Source organism: Brienomyrus brachyistius, chromosome 13 (assembly GCF_023856365.1).
Source record: "Brienomyrus brachyistius isolate T26 chromosome 13, BBRACH_0.4, whole genome shotgun sequence".
Lineage (NCBI taxonomy): Eukaryota > Metazoa > Chordata > Actinopteri > Osteoglossiformes > Mormyridae > Brienomyrus > Brienomyrus brachyistius.
Window position 1 is genome coordinate 7,302,165 of NC_064545.1, and position 14,179 is coordinate 7,316,343.

General features: G+C 43.9%; 1 protein-coding gene across 2 annotated transcripts in view; it reads left to right on the forward strand.

The window, feature by feature from the left end:
* The window catches only part of osbpl5 (oxysterol binding protein-like 5), a 42,754-nt gene that overhangs the window by 6,530 nt on the left and 22,045 nt on the right, over positions 1-14,179 (forward strand). Inside the window, exon 1 of one of the 2 annotated variants that reach the window (XM_048973462.1) lies at positions 6,481-6,751. The exons of the other annotated variant lie outside the window; for it this stretch is intronic. The gene's annotated coding sequence lies outside the window, so the exon portion shown is untranslated. Of the gene's footprint in view, positions 1-6,480; positions 6,752-14,179 lie in introns of those variants that run through there. 2 annotated transcript variants of the gene reach the window in all.

Below are 14,179 nucleotides of genomic sequence, written 5' to 3' on the forward strand. Positions count from 1 at the left end.
ACAGTGAGGTCCCTACCTCAAAGTTCAGACAACACAGTTAGATCGTCTTTGTGTAAGAGCATCAAGAACTGGCCTTGGATAACTCCAGGAAGTCTAGTTTTGACATGTAGACCATGATCTGGTCTTCAGCAGAGGCTATCTGGTGGTTCTATAATTCATACAACATTGGTATAAAATCATGTGGATGTAAAACGAGTGTAAGGAGCTTACTCAGGGAGTGTCCATCTCTATGACTTCACTTGTCACTCACTCATGCATGATTTTAGTCTGTGTTGTTATTAAATATGATGAGTCCAAGCAGCCCTTCCCTTAGACAAAGAATATGGTTTTTTTTGTGATATTTAATTCAGTACTTCTGTATGGTCCCCCTTGGGAAGATTATTTTCCTGCCTGCTGGAGAAAGTTAGTCTTATTTAATGTAGGAGTTTCTAGTGTAGTTGCACACTTCAGTGTCAATTTACCACACAATGGCAATAGTCTGTATTTACAAATGTGTATGTTCCCATGGTAACAAAACCAATTTCTATTAAAGTCAAACACACATGCGAGTAATATAAAAGGACTGGCAAAGAGTATGTGCTTCACTGTTTCACTTGCTGGTGTATATCTTAATAGTTGCCTATGATTATATACAAGCAAAAAAAATGAGCTTTGTATTTCTCTGGTCAAAAAATGCGCCAACCATGAGCCTTGTTCAGAGAAAAATTCCAGTTTTGTAGACGGTCAAAGGGCCGTTTTGTTGGTGAAACACTGGCAGTTTTTATTCCTGCGTGTAAGTGGGACACACCCCCACGTACACACTTTGCAGCCAGTGCAGTGCAGCAGCTGTCTAGATCTTTGGCATTGTCCTGTCTTTTGCCGCTTGATGATGGCCTGGCGGATACTGGGCCTCACAGAGACAGGATACCCCCTCCGCCCCATGGTGCTCTGCCGACAGCCCAATCCCTGTCTAAGAAGCCTATTGTTTCCTGCCAACACTAAGCCAGAGCAGAAAACAAACACAGGAAGTGCAGTGGTAAGTCCTTCTGGCCAGTGTCCCATATTATGGTTCCTCTTAATAAGGTTGGTAAAAATGCCCCCCCCCCAACAGGGCTAATAGAGGTTCTGGGACTCTCACACTGCCATGAGTGCAGTCTGTTCTTTGCCAGTCTCGTGTGAAGTGAGACAATGATGATAGGACTCTTCACTTTGTATTAATAGGTGAGCCTGAATGTTCCTGGGGAACTGAAGGAGGCAATGGAGAGAGAGTGCTATAAATGTCCTTAAGGGGGGAGTAACTGCGAGTACAGCATTCAATCAATAGCTTTCATTCTACCTTCCTGCCTCAGAAAAGTTTATGTGAGATAATCCATGGCATCCAATCTCTATAACCTTTTAATGGTTTTTGTCAGCTCTGCAGGGGACTGAGCTAGGAACGTTGGCTGAGTTTGTTACTAAAGATTAGTTTGGGTGTTTAGTTTTAAGTTTTCTGTGGAGGTGGAGGAGCAGTAGTGCCAGGCTCTGGTTCTTACGGAGGCCGTGACCCGAAGGAGGAGGCCATGTTACAGCAATAATACCTCAGCCCTTGTTTTCAATGTGACTAGTCAATAGGAAGGTTTAACTTGGCTTTCAGGATTTTGTTTCTCCACAAGCGGGGGCGTGTAGGTAGGAGAGGGTGGTAATTTGGTGACAAGTCAAATCATTCAGTGGCACAAATATTGCATGGCAAAAGGTACTGCCCAACCCAACAGAGCTGTTTCCAATACATTGTGATCAGGTACCCAGTGCTATATCTATAATCACCACTTCCACTTCCTCTGCTTTGTAGCTGTTCCTTAATAACTGGCCACACCTCCTGCACAGAGAATCTGTTCCTGCATGGAGAATCTGTTCCTCTTTTTGTTAGAGGATCGCTCAATAGTTTTGGACCGTTTGGTAATAGCTGTATCAGGTAGGACGGGACTCACTCCCTGTCACTTGAAAACGAGATGATTCAAGTTCCAGATAACCATGAACTCTGGAATACCCATACTGCCCTGGTGCCTGGGTTACTAATTTTCCCGACACATTTCAAAGTATGGAAGCAGCTACTAATCTTCAGTTTTTAAGAGTTTAATATGTAACCTTTTTTGTGAGTTCTGTACTGAGGAATGGAGGTCACTAGGGTGCAATATTGTTTTTAAATATGCATCATAAAAATCATACAGGTATGTTAAATGAGCAAAATGTTATGACACAAATCCTGAAAAAAATCCCACTTTGTGTTAAACTCCTCTGAAGATGGAGTTCTCGGTTTTTCACGCTGTGGTTATGATTTCAGCAGTTGGGTTGGGTATGTCAGTGGTGTTACAGGTACTGTGGTGTCATAAATGTCAGCCAAAGTGTGACACTCCTCCCAGCATTAGCTACTTCGGTTCCATTTGGACGTGTTGGCACCTGTAGAACGGGCCAGGCTCGGGGAAGGGGGGGGGGGGGGGGGGAGACAGTATAACAGGAGGTGCTAGCTAAGAGGGACACCACTCCCATGTCCCAGAGCACAGAGACGCCACACCCAAAGAAAACAACCAATTTCAGCTCTCCCACAGGACATGAGGGAGGCCATGTCTCCAGCAAGGCCCATATGAAAAAACAGCATTCTTCATAGAAGACATTTCTTTCTTATTACAGTTATGTATGAAAGTGCATGTTGTTTTTCATATCTTCACTAAAAGTCAGTGTTTGATCTTCAATGATTATGGCCACATTCATGCACAAACACACACTTGACATGTACGGCACACAAGGGAGAAGCATATTGGAAAAGTAAAAAAGTTTAGTATGCACTTTATATTTTACTATATGTCGTGACATATACCTATAGTAGGAAATATGTTTATTGCTTGTTGTTTTTATTGTTTTATTATTGCTTATTGTTTTTCGATAAAATTTTTATGTCTCTTTTATATTATTCTATTGTAACAACATGTATGATCTCTACACATTCAGTTTATGTGACAGCATGTTAATTTAATATGCATTTAACACAAATGCAGAAATTATATGTTTGACAGTACATTAATTTCATATGTATTTTACATGAATAAAGGGCATATATATCTAATGAAGTTAATATGTATTGTTTTGAGTAAAACATATGAGTCATATGTTTTTTAAAAAAAATGATTCCATATGGGGGAGTAGGGACAGAACATTTTACGTGCCTATACCTTTGACACTGACGGACGGACCCTCACCATTTAGTGAAATCAATAAGCAAATGGATCAAGCATCTAGCTAGATCAGTGATTATAATGAAGGTGGAATATTTCAAGTGATTCATTTTGAAGAAGCGGCGTGGTGGTGCGATGGTTAGCACTGTTGCCTCACACCTCTGGGACCCGGGTTCGAGTCTCCGACATGTGTGTGGAGTTTGCATGTTCCCCTCATGTTGTCGTGGGGTTTCCTCATGGTACTTCGGTTTCCCCCCCAGTCCAAAAACGTGCTGAGGCTAATTGGAGTTGCTAAATTGCCCGTAGGTGTGCATGTGTGAGTGAATGGTGTGTGAGTGTGCCCTGTGATGGGCTGGCCCCCCATCCTGGGTTGTTCCCTGCCTCGTGCCCATTGCTTCCGGGATAGGCGCCGGACCCCCAGCAACCCAGTAGGATAAGCGGTTTGGAAAATGGATGGATTTATTTTGAGAGCTGTATTCCTTTTCAAATATACTGTGATTTTCACATGGTCCCAGAGCGTCATTTCTTTGCACATACAGTAATGACTGGGCGGTCGCCTGGATAATTATGACAGTGTTCATTTATTTGTATACCTCTGGCTCCTTTCTCTCTTTTTTTTTCAAGACCACCCAACCATTTCTGAGCCAAGTTTTCCTTGGTGTAGATTGCGAGGACACATGTTAAAGCAGCGACCCCCCCCCAGACTCCCTGCATGGAAAGTTGTCCTGACCTACTTTCCTGCCGCTGCTTCTGTGCTGAAGAAGCCGCATCCAGATGACTGCAGTGCCGAACAAAGAGATCATAATTGGAGCCACGTTGCGAGGCTTATGTAACATTTGTGCTGCATGAGCTCGCTTGCGTAATTGTTTTTATTTCAGGCCGCATGTTAACTTTATGTTTGGTTTTGACTCGGCAGAGTTGACGTTGTTGATGGGAATTCTGCCTGCAGAGTGTGAGGGGCCACAGCGAAGCTGTACTCTCCCTGTGGAAGTAATGGGTCGTATTGTGAATAAATGTGCTTATAATAATCTTGTGAAAACAACGCAGTCCACACAAATCACACTGACGGGTCTCCAGATTCCTAAAGGGTTTTCTAAAGGTGTCTACTGGTCTCCATAAGCACCTTATGAATAAATACCAAAGTCTTTTTCTTCTAGTATCGCTTGTTTGTTATGAAGACTATCCACTGAACTGGTTAAGGCTAAGTAAACCGGCAAATACTGCAGCCTGTGGTAATTCTTAAAATGTGCAGTATCCATCCATCTATCCATCCATCCATCCATACTCTATTCAGGATGAAAGATTTTGTTATATATGAATAATGCAGCAGGCAGTGGGAAGCATAGCTACACATCAGACTAGAGAAAGGAAAGAGGAGCTGAAGGATTGGGCTGAAAGAGTGTTATGACGGATAGAGCTGTGTTTCTAGGTTCATGTGTGGCAATAAGATGCCCTCGGGGACTGTGAGACCATGCAGCCCATTAACAAACACAATACTTGTTTATTTACTCAGCAGAGTGTCAAGACTGTCACACAGTGTGTATTTATGCTAGATTTGAATACGCTAGTGTGACAAGTGGAGAGATCTGAGGGAACCCAAACCTCTTCACAAATTTACACAATATCAGAATAGTTTAATTTCATGTTGCTCCACACAGCTGTCTAGAGCCCTCCATGTTCGAGAGCCTGTTTATTTACAATGCAAATATTTGCAGAACTTCATGCCCTTTTATAATCAAAATGTGTCACAGTTTCCCTAATTATATCCCAGCCCCTCCTGCATTGCCCATTCAATCAAGCCAGAAAGATAGTCTCTTGTTTCTAGTTAAGTAAATGGAAATCCCTCATTATAAAAGAGGGAAATCAAAAGAACTTTAAAGTAGTGATTAGATCCTTGTCATTGAAAGGTTCACAGGAGCCTATAGAGAGCTTGTGCTGCCTGTAGGCTTGTCGCTGTTATAGGGCTGTCATTAGAGATGCTCTCCTCCCTATGGACCAGTTCTTCCATCCCAGGGTTCTCATTAGTTTGCCCAGTCAGGCTGGGAAGATGACCAAGGGGTCCAGGTGGGGGTGTGAGCTTCGGGGCATACTGATTGAGCTCCTGAGACGAAGCCTTGTGTTCCTTAGTCCTCACCTGCCCTTGTTTATCTCTAGAAGCAACGCTCTAAATTGAAAACAAACACATCAACGGGAAGATGGACCCAGGGGGCGGTGTTCTTTGAGTGGGAGTGGAGGTGGCATGGGTTGTGTGAACTTTCAGTCACCTACATGGTAAACACAGCCTGGTGGACCCACGAGGCTTGGAGCTCTGGGTAAAAATGTGGCACCCACAGGGTCCTGAGTTGATGGTGTACAGTGTGAAAGGAATGCTAAGCCAACCAGGAGACAGACATGACAGAGAGCTTCACTTCTTATCACACTCCCCTTAATCTCCAGGAGTATATTCTTGTGGTACAAGGATTAGGGATTGCCCATCTAGCCTGGAGCCTTATGTGTGCTGACATTCTGTCAAATTATTGGTAAATGGAACAGTGGAGCACCAAATGGTTTTGACTCACACCTTAGGAATTAGGCTTTTTATAGTGATATATGCATGATAACTGCCCTACTGTGTCAAGCAGTTTTGATGAGATCAGGTTTGCACAATTTGTTCTGCCCCACCAAGGAATCATGCACCCCAGTCACAGATGAAATGGCATGGCAGATAATCTGAAACTGGTTTTCAGGGAAGCACTAGGATCACCGCATGGCATCAGAAGCGCCACTGTGGCAGCTGGAGTGCATTCATCCAGGCAGCACAGGCGGTGTGCTTTTTGTGTGTGTTTTTTTAGCTGGAGTAGAGAACAATAGCAATGGAGAGAGCCAGGCAGCCAGGAAGCCAGTTGGATTTAGCAGAAGGAGCTTATAGCATTGCTAGTGGGGCAGTTTCTGCAAGCATTCGGTTCCTGCGCTTAGGGGAACTCTTTCAGCTGGTTTCTCGTTGAGCCCAGACGTATTCCCACTTTGCTCCATAGCCCAAGCCACGGTCAGATGTGACGGACGGACCCGCCACGTTGGCCAGGATTAAAAGGGAGTGTGGATCGTACAGTGCCGATGCTAGAGCTTTGAACTTATCATTTGTTTTGAAGAAGAGCCCGCGGAAAATCCCGCTTACCGCTCTCCCCAGTTTCTGTAACAGTTCTTAAGGGTGTGAGCCACCCCTTCAAGGAAGGAGCTACAGGCACTGAGCTGACGTGGTAAAAATAGATTTCAGTACAGAGGCAACCTCACTCCAAAGGAAAGGCACCATAATCCGTGCTATGCCATTAACCATGAGTGCTGCTGTTATTTAGTAGCGCTTTGACGCATTGTGCTGCAGTAATCAGTGACTAGTTAAATACACTATGAAAAGTGCACCAACAACGTTACGCAGTGCTCCACCTAAGCTCCTGCTACGAGCTGGGTGGAGCCCAGCTCCTTGTGGAGCTGCACAGATACGATATTTTGCCACTGTCTTGCAAGGGAGGCAGCAACACAGTCGGAAAGAGGTCCTGGAAAGAGGATTCACGTCCCACTTGTTTAGGGTAAGGTCTGTCTCTATATGATGTATGATGAAATAGGCCTGGATGCTTTAGCAATTTAGCGCTCAGAATTATACCTGTCAGGTGGACAAGAGGTCTGCCATGCAAGGCTGGCCTGCTGTGTTGTTAGCCTCTAGGTTGGGACCTGCATTATTTTGAGTTCAGTAGCGTTTAGAAATTTTTATGGAAAAGTGATAGTGCAAGTCATATTAGTGGCATTTTCATTCTACGGTTATTTTTATGCTTCTTGAATAGCACTAACCCTTTTTTATCAAGCTGCACGTTGACTCTTCTTTGCATGTCAAATGTTTGATTTTGAGGAGTGACCTGTTCTAGTGGAGTGAATACACCTGATATTTGCTTTGTAATTGCAATGAAGGACATGTGCTTTCACAAGGGCTTTCTGTGCTCCACTGTCGTAAAACTTGGACTGAACAAAATGCAGACTTCAGGGGATGCTGGTTGGGAAAAGACAGGACTTTGGGGTCTATCAAGGGCGCTTGATTCTCATAAGTGTCACATTGGTGATAAAAAGTGATCATCTCGATGGAAACATGCTAGGCCAAGACAAAAACCACTGCTCCGTCTCACCACTACCTTTTTAAAGTGGAAGCTAATGAAGTAGATCGTAGAAAACACCTCTAGAGTTGATCTTAGAAGACACTTGTGGGAAAGGAAAGATAATATTAGGTTTTGATGTCGCCACTCATTTGATTTGGACTGAGATGTCATGATATTTTCTTTGGCTTAAATGAAGCATTTACTGAATGTTTGAGACTTAACTGTAACCTCAGTCAAGCCCGGTATGTGTGCAATCCTGGGTGGGACATGTCTGCTAAAATCACCCTTAAGATAAGCTTTTTTAGATCAGCATTTTGTTTTCCTATGTTGATTAAGATCCCTGTTGACTTGCTTTCCTTTTAATGGCAGGACTCTGTGTGGTTAAAATAAATGGTCCACCAGCAAGTCAGGCATTAACCTTAACGTCTTCATTCCCGAATATTTTTCTGCCCTTTGCACCTGCATTTGATCTTGGCCTTTAGTTCTTGTTTAAACCGACTGTTGCTTGCTTATATTACACACTTATGAGTGAGCTAAATATATATGTGTTATATGAGGGAGGAGCTTTTATAGTCTGTAGTGTGTAAATTTCAATCTTTATTGGAGTTCACATCAGTCCAGCACTCAGAGGTTGTGAATTTCGTGTACCACATACAAGTGGGAGACACGTTAAGCTTGTGCTTGCCTTACTGAGGTTCACTGAAACATTAAAGCTCAATGAAAATGGTCATAGGCAGACCTGTTTGAGGGGGATTTTCAAAAAATTTTAAACCCCTTCGGCTTATTAAGTACGTTCTAGTTAAGTTTCAGGTTTGTCATGCTTGAAAGCTTCATAACATTGACAATGAATGCTATACTAGCAGTAGGTAATACATCCAAAACAAGCTGCATGGATACTCACTTTCTGAAATTCCTTTCAAGACTTTAGCTTAATGATGCACAGGCTGCCATTGTGTATGATTGTGTGAAATCACTACAAAGCACGGCGGTATGACATTAAGGTCATACACGCGGGTTTGTGTGAAGGACAGGAGCATAACTGGGTTATAGTTTGGGGCTTTTGCATAAAAGCTTAAAAATGTTGTGTTATGTTCAGCTGCCAGTCAATAAGACCATTTTAGGTAGCATTTCACATTTTATCAAATGAAGGATTCTGGGAATAATAATGCATGCTTTTAAAGTAAATATCATATTTCAAGTTGGTTTGACACACTGAAAACAGAGACAGAGGGCGACCAAAGTACACCCAGTAGATGTTTACACTCAGATCATAAAAATTACAGAGTACATATACTCTGCTCTATAGGCTTTCAGGACATATCTGAAGATCATTTACTGCTAATGACCTAGAGTAAGCAAGTGAATTTCTATGAAACCAAATGGGAGGTGTGTATCTGCACCAGAACATGTTCAGTGACACAGAAAACCTTTGGGATGGTCATGCTATGATACAATATAAGTATAAAATATGGCCACCTATATATTTAAAGAGGAATGACTTGGAGAGTGTTTTACAATAGCTCTGTTTTCTGCAGAAAGATCAGATCATGTAGTTGAACATTAATCTTTTGAAGTAGAATCTCTTTTGCCTTTCCAGTGCTGGAGGTTCACCATAAGAAATTTACAAAGGAGAGGAGGCCATTCGGCCCATGAAGCTCGTTTGGAGAGAACTTAACCAATAGCTCAGAGTTGTTAAAATCTTATCTAGCTCTGATTTAAAGGAACCCAGGGTTTTAGCTTGCGCTACACTAGCAAGAAGACTATTCCATACTCCAAGTACACGCTGTGGATGTTACTGGGCTGGTGTCATTTCTGTTGTTGTGTATTCTGTCTTGTGGGACAAGGTGAAGGAAATAAATGAGATTGTGAAAAATCAATACATGCTTTTTTGTGTTGTCCAGAACTCTGTGAGATAAGAAACCTGCTTTCACTTTCCCTCCTGAGCTTTGAAGAAAGTAAACTGGGCTTGAATAGTATTTGCTGCTCTACAAATTTGTGGGTCAAACATGCAACTCTGTACTGGCCCAACCCTGACGCTGACAGAGAGCATGGCTGCCTTTGTGAGGGTACCAGAGCTCGGCTTTAATTCGTTCCACCTATCTTTCAGCACAGGCGTGTGAATGAACAGGTTAACCCATGCCATCCGTGCCCTTGTGCTTTGAAATGGGTTATTAACGCCATAAATGATTCCCCCCGCCAGCCAACACAGGTCTTTGTCCTGAGAGTGAATGTGCATTTTTGTTTTCAAAACGAAAGTGTGTAGCAAATGTGATTATCGTCGGTAATTGACTAGCACTAAAGTAGACTAAAGATGGAATGTCCACATCTTACCAATGACATAAGGATATATACTGTGAATTCCCTGATTCTCCCACCTGTTGGTTTTAACCTCTGCCGTGGGTAGTACAGGCTACATTACTTATTACTTTGACTTTGGCGTACAGCACGCCCCTTATGAGGACTGTTGAGTCTTTATTATAGTGTAGCGGAATGTTCTTTGAAGTTTGCTTAACCATGGCTTGTGTGTGAATGGAAGTATCCTTAGTGTCTCACCAGTCAGTGTACTGAGGAGTATCAGTCAGAGTAAAAAGGAGTACCAGTCAAAGTAACAAACAGTCCGGTCTTCCCCAGGGAAATCACTCACCGAAAATTGCAGATTTTTCCTGCGGTTTCATTTTCTCTTTGTTTGAATGTTTGTGGTCAGACTTTTTTTTGACATATTTAAATACAATCCTGAGAAATCCAATCAGAAAGGGAAGCTATTACAGAATCAACCACCCCCTCACTGAGTCAGACGTGGAAGCCATTACCAAGAGATTAGACCGGCCTAATTTGGGCCACGAAAGCATGGGTGACCTTCATAACAGACATTGCCCTATGTTGTCAAGCAAGAGAATCCTGGAGGCATCTTTTTATGGGGGATGGGGGGGGGTTGTATGGGGACTACCGATGTTTCACGGATTCTGGGAATAATAACAAGGATGTTGCCGGGCTTTGACCTGTCTGCTAAATCATCTGAATGTAAATCTCTTCTGCCTCTTTGGCCTAAAATTAGTCATTGATTGTATTTCGTCACCATCATAGTACCACCCTGCATTCTAATTCCGCGTGTCTCATGCCTGGCCGTGATGGGCTTGTCTTCGTAGGCCCACGAGACAAGCTGGTGCTCTCATCTTGTCAGGAATGCCACAACTGTGCTGAATTTAAGTCTTGATGAATAAGGGCAAATGGAAACAGAAAATGAGTCACAAGGCTGCATAGTGTAGCGGGATTTGCCATAGCATGCATTCCTAAAAGTGGAAGGAGGACTGCCCCCTAGAGATAAATCTGGAGGGGCTGCTCTTGGGTCAGCTTGTTCTGTGGACATGAACTCGCTCTGTCCTGCAGTCTGTTTACACATGTCTGCCAAAGAGAGTGCGTTCTCCAGGCCACGCTCAACCCCTTCCCATCCACACTTCCCCATGGACAGAAACCTGGTCCATGACTGGCGGGATGCGTGAGTGAACTTTTGTCCCACGACCTTTATCCCATAGGGCACACGTAAAAGGGCAGATGCTGTGCCATGAAGAGGCCCATTTTGCTCTTCAAAGAAAGGTCAGGTCTCTGCAGGCCACATCCGCTCAGCCCTCACATGCTTATTTAAAGGATTGCTGCCCCCCCATATCGCTTTCTGTTTTTCCATTTTCCATTTCGAGTTTCTGTTCTGTATGTTTCTCTACAAAATAAGGACTGATCTGAAGACAGTGGCTCAAAATGCCAGCGTGAGATCAGCAAGACGCTCGTTTACGGAGGCTTATGCATAATTCAGAACATGCTTCTCTCAAGGTGGCTGAAATCGGCTGACACCAATTTTTCACAGTTTTATCCTCAGTGCTCTCTGGCCAAGGGTGGAAAAGTCATAGCTTGGACCACCGTGGTGCAGACAGTGAAGGAGTGGGGATAGGTGTGCATTGACCCGCACCGTCCTTGGCAACATTTGTGAGCCCTGCTTCGTTCCGTAAATTTTGTGAATTCTCATTATTGCAGTTTTGTGAGGCCTTACTCCTCCTACACATGAAGCAGTGGGGTGTGGTTGTTTCTGAATTTAGCTGTGCAGCTAATGATGATGAAATCTTGCTTACTAAGAAAACATGAGCAATGAGCAAACACGCCTCTTAAACTTGTCCTTAAACAGCTCTGTCAAGGGAGTAATTTGATTGGACAGAAATATGTCTTCAACACGTACACTTTTCCTTTGCTTGCTCATTAAAAGTAAGTGTCACGATAGAGCTGAGGAACGGGGAAAGATTATTTGCTTTTCAGCTGTCACTGTGCTTGCTTATCTTTTAACCTAGGGGCAAAAATTAAAGGATGGCCTTATTGGAAGAGTTAGTATTGATTATTGCCTCATTTAATGAAGTTGGTCTATTGAAAATGTACATCTAAAATCAGATGTCCTAGATTAAGTAACCACAAGTCTTCCCTTGGGAGATCTTGCTGCAATGGACAAGTAGAAGCACTTTTTTTCCAACATTCATTGAATGACTTGGTTTTCCTGACTTGGCTGCTCTCTGGAATGAATATGGTAAAGTTGGGTGGATGGCTTGATCCAGTCTCAAGCTGTCCCACATGGGAGGTGGCCCCTCCCTCACTTGGCAAACTTCCCCCACCACATCCACTATCAGATGCAACTGTGTAAATTCATTGACATTTTTAGCGGTTTTGAGGTGTGACTCTCACCTGATCTAGGATGTTTGCTCTGCTTGAAGGTCCGTGAGGGTCACGCTGTTTTCTTTCTGCTGCCAGAGAAATAATTATTTGGATATCAAGTCACATCAACCCTAATTTCAATGCACTCTTCGCCCTGTAGGACTGGAGTTGTGCATCTCTCAGTTTGACATACCTAGAGTAAAGCAGTGGTATCACATGCTTTTTCTAAGAATTTCAGCTGGCAAAGGGAAGCTTCATCTGGCCTCATTGTGGAAGTGTATCATGCAGTAACCATGCTCAAATGGTCCATCAAAATGTATTCCCACCCTGTGTAAATGTATCTCACAGCTGTTCTCAAGTTTTGCATGACCTCTGTCACACATCGACCTAGTTTGGTGCAGTAGCTACCTTAGCTATCAGTGGCACCTCTCTGAGGTCATTAAAAAGCATGACTGGGTGTTTAGCTAAGCGACGCTTGAGCCAGTTAGCCTGTGAACCTCAGCAAGCAGTGGTACATTATATACTTCTTAGTACAGGCACAGCATTAAGCTCCATTTAGCAAACGTCTCTCTGCTGTTTCTATCTTCCAAAGGGCCTGCTGTGTTTCTAAGGCACTCCGAGTATTTTAGGACGTAGCTCTGCAAGCGTGACGTCCCCTGCCGTTGGAGTGGACATGCTTTTTCTGGGGACTTGTGGGATCATAAACTCCACATTCCAAGACTCAAAGCCAAGTAGAATCAAAATGTACTAAAGCTGACAAACTCAAGAGGATTTTTCCTCTGTTTTGGCCCATTAGTGGATTGCCATGCATCCATTTGAAAAAGAGCTGATTCCGTGAGCGGTTTCTGTGAGCTGATTCAGAATTACCCCTGTCTTTTCTATGTTATGGGTTATTTACCCAGAGCTCATGAGCACGGAAGTTGAAAGTAATCAAATCCCCCCCCCCCCCCCCCCAGAGATCCTGTCTCTCTATACTCAGAAATACTGAGTTCCGTACTGCGTCGTGCACTACACCATTTCAATCAGAGGCCTTCAACTGTGAGATCAACACCCACAACTTTTTAGTTTACTTGTGCCGTTTATAGCAAAACCTCTGTTTGTGTGTGTGAGTGAGAGGAGGGGGATGGAGTGTGTGTCTGTAGACAGATGCAGCCCCCCACAAGTTTCAGCCAAGTCCTTCTGAAGCGGGACATGTTTGGATCCAGCCTTCGGCTGGTGGGTCGATCCCAGCATCTCTGTGGGCTAATCTCACCCAGCCTTATCTTATTTTGCATCAGTGACATTGCATCAGTAATTCCATCAAGCGGAGTGGGTTAAAGCATTCCCATTAGTTTTAAACAGTGAATAGTGAAATGTAGTAATGCCTTGTCCATCACTAATACCCCACAGTCAGCCATGTTTACATAATACTGGAGAGTAGCTTGCTCTATAGCCAAAAGTAAATGGGGGCCAGGCAGGCTGCACAACCAGCTGGAGAATAAACCTTTGTGGCCCTAAATAGTCCCAATCAGGGCTAAGTGCTCAGTGTGCAGCTTCTCAGCCATGTGACAGTGATAGGCTAATTTTCTGTGACCTTGTGAAGGATGGCACCCTTGGCCCAGAGGACAGAGGAGCCTTTGTGTTTGGGGAAGGGGGGCGGGGGGGGTTCTGCATTTGGCTGTGCGGCACGGGGCTCCATTGAGGTTTCCCACCAGAGAGCTTCTAAAAATACACCATGGGTCTCATTGGTCAGTCTCCCCCTTGGATCAAAAGTAAACATCTTGAATGGTCAAAAATGCTGCGTAACAGCTATGTACGTGACAGCTGTGCATGTTGGTCATCTGACAAAATCTTTGCTGAGGTCAGGCAAGGGTTATTAAATTCAGACGCCCGGCCGGGGTCATAGCCTGACTGTGCTTAAAGCACCATATCCCAACATGTGTTTGATTTGCGTGGTACATTTCTCTATTACTCCTCCTCCTCCTTGTCCAGGATGTGCCGTCAACCTAAATGCAGCACGGCTGGCTTTTATTTCACTTCCCAACTGGGGTGTCTGGCCAGTGGTTCCGTCCCACGGTTCTATTTGGGGAGGGAGGTGGTGGGAGGGGTGGTGGATCAGCTCAAGCTGAGAGCTGGGAAAACAGCTGTCTTTAATTTTCCATGCTGGATGGGAGCCAGGGCCGATCACCACCTGGAGCATCT